Here is a 3195-nt window from a genome sequence, read left to right as displayed (position 1 = left end):
CACACACACCACACACCACACAAACACCACACCATCACACACACACACTCACGCACACTCCATTACTTAACATCCCATGCACTGTAAAGAAAAATAGAGTTGTTTCAACTAATTATTAAGTAACTTGTTCCACAGCCTATTTTAGTTTTTCGTTTAAAGTGTTACCTGAATCTTAACCTTTTTAGTTGGCCCAAACTTGGCTCGAACTTTAGAAACCTCAGTCAACTTAAAATGATGTGTTTTGCTCAACTTGTCTAATACAGTATGTTAATCCAACTAGAAATGTATATTTGGGTATCTTAACTAAAAGGCTGTCTGGAACACACAACAACAGTGCTTTTAAAAACAAACATGTTTTCAACTTCCATATTTGACACACACTGACCAGTGGAGGCTGCTGAGGGAGGACGGCTCATAATAATGTCTGGAGCGGAGACAATGGAATGGCATCAGACACCTGGAGACCATGTGTTTGATACCATTCCACTGATTCCGCTCCCAGTCCATACCACGAGCCCCAATTAAGGTGCCACCAACCCTCTGTGATGCTGACGTACATGATTACATTGTGCATGTTCATTTATGCAGTAGTTATTATTCAACGTCCTCACCTGGGATTTGAACTGACAACCTCTTGATCATGGCATTCCTATCTTCCTGCTACGCACACCCATGTCTGTGTCAATTATCAGTTCATCTGCATTTTTCTAATCATTGATTTCATTTACTTCTTCAGAAATGTTTGTGTTTTCTGTAAAGTTGTCTAATGTTGGTGAGGGAACATTAATCTGTTTTAATTTTACTCCTTGATCACTATGATAAATAGATAGTTGTTCATGTGTACTTTTAATAGAGCTGAGATTGAAGTGCAAAAATGTAGCAATACGGTGAAGTCAGTAAATTGCACAGAAATGGTGCTTAAAAATAGCCCATATTAACATATGTAGCCTAAGAAACAAGGTATGAAGTCAATAACTTGCTTGTAACAGATGACATTCATATTCTGATCTCTGAAAACTCACTTAGATAATACTTTGATGGATACAGTGCAGCAATACATGTGTTATAACATCTACCGAAAGGACAGAAATGATAATATGTCTGAATGCTTGATAATGTGTGGAGCCAATGACATTTACTCCCGAGGTGCTGACTTGCTGCACCTCTCGACAACTACTGTGATTATATTATTTGACCATGCTGGTCATTTATGAACATTTGAACATCTGGCCATGTTCTGTTATAATCTCCACCGGCACAGCCAGAAGAGGACTGGCCACCCCTCACAGCTGGTTCCTCTCTAGGTTCTTCCTAGGTTTTGGCCTTTCTAGGAGTTTTTGCCTACCACCGTGCTTCTACTACACCTGCATTGCTTGCTGTTGGGTGTTTTAGGCTGGGTTTCTGTACAGCACTTTGAGAATCAGCTGATGTAAGAAGGGTATATAAATACATTTGATTTGATGTCAGTAGAGAAGTATATTTTCTGGGTGATTTAAATATGGCTGGCTATCATCAAGTGCCCACTTAAAAAAAACTTCAGGAATGTAATCATCAATGTTTTGATCACATCTTACTAACATTGCAGATATTTGCTTTAAAGCAGTATCCAAATCATAGGATGTAGTGATCACAAATAATAGCCATATCTAGGAAAACTTAAGTTCCAAAGGCTGGGGCCTAATATAGTGTATAAGAGGTCATAAATAAGTTTTGTAGTGATTCATAGTTGAAGAATAATTGCTGGTCTGTGTGTGTAATGAGGAGGAACCAGAGCTGCACTTGACGCATTTATGAAATACTTATCCAGTTACTAATAAGCACGTACCCATTAAGAAAATGACTGTAAAAATGTTAAATCCCCACTGGATTGATGAGGAATTGAAAAATTGTATGGTTGAGAGGGATGAGGCAAAGATTGGCAACTTAAGTCTGGCAGCCCAACTGATTGGCAAACGTACTGCAAATTAAGAAATCATGTGACTTAAACTAAATAAAAATAAAAATAAACCTACACTATGAAACAAAGAGAAATTATATAGAATGTAGAAAAATCTTTGGGGCACCTTAAATTACATTTTGGGGAAAAAAACAAACTCAACTCCTTCATTCATTGAATAGATGGCTCATTCATCACAAACACCCATTGATATTGCCAACTATTTTAATTACTTTTTTCATTGGCAAGATAAGCAAACTTAGGGATGACATGCCAGCAACAAATGCTGACACTACACATCCCAAGTATATCGGACCAAATTATAAAAACAAGAATTGTACTTTTGATTCCGTAAAGTCAGTGTGGAAGAAGTGATAAATTATTGTGTTGTCTATCAACAATGACAAGCCCACTGGGATGACAATCTGGATGGAAAATACTGGAGGATAATAGCCAATAGCGTAAATGCACTCCTATTTGCCCACATTCTTCAAATTTAAGCTCTACTTAGAGAGCCGTTGCCCCTCAGTCCGGAGGGGAAGCTAAAGTTGTTCCCGTACCTAAGAATAGTAAAGCCCCCTTTTGCTGGCTCAAATAGCTGACCAATCAGCCTGTTACCAACCCTTAGTAACACCTTCTGCGAAAAAATAGTGTTTGACCAGATACAATGCTATTTCACAGTAAACAATTGCAAACAGAATTTCCAGCAGCGCTTATCAGGAAGTCAACTCAACAAGCACCTGATGCGATTCACCTTACACAAATGACTGATGATTGGCTGAGAGAAACGATGATAAATGTTGTGGGGGCTGTCTTGTTAGACTGCAGTTCAGCTTTTGACATTATCGATCTTAGTCTGCTGCTGCTGGAAATAACGTATGTGTTATGGCTTTATAACACCCCGCTGTAATGTGGATAAAGAGGTTACTTGTCGAAACATGACACACAGAGGGTGTTCTTTAATGGAAGCTCTCTCAAAACATGAATCCAGTAGAGTCAGGAATTCTCCAGTGTAGCTGTTTAGGCCCCTTGCTTTTTTCAATCTTTACTAAGACTGCCACCGGCTTGAGTAAAGCCAGAGCAGATTTTCTATGTATGCGGATGACTCAACACTATAACGTCAGCTACTACAGTGACTGGAATGACTGCAACAAACTCAACAAAGAGCTGCTGTTAGTTCAGAGGGGGTGGAATAACGAATAAGAATAAGTTATGCCCTAAATCTTTATAAACTAAAAGCATTGTTATTTGGAAGCCAA

This window comes from Salvelinus namaycush, chromosome 38 (genome assembly GCF_016432855.1).
Source record: "Salvelinus namaycush isolate Seneca chromosome 38, SaNama_1.0, whole genome shotgun sequence".
Classification (NCBI taxonomy): domain Eukaryota; kingdom Metazoa; phylum Chordata; class Actinopteri; order Salmoniformes; family Salmonidae; genus Salvelinus; species Salvelinus namaycush.
Note: the sequence above shows the minus strand (reverse complement) of the source record.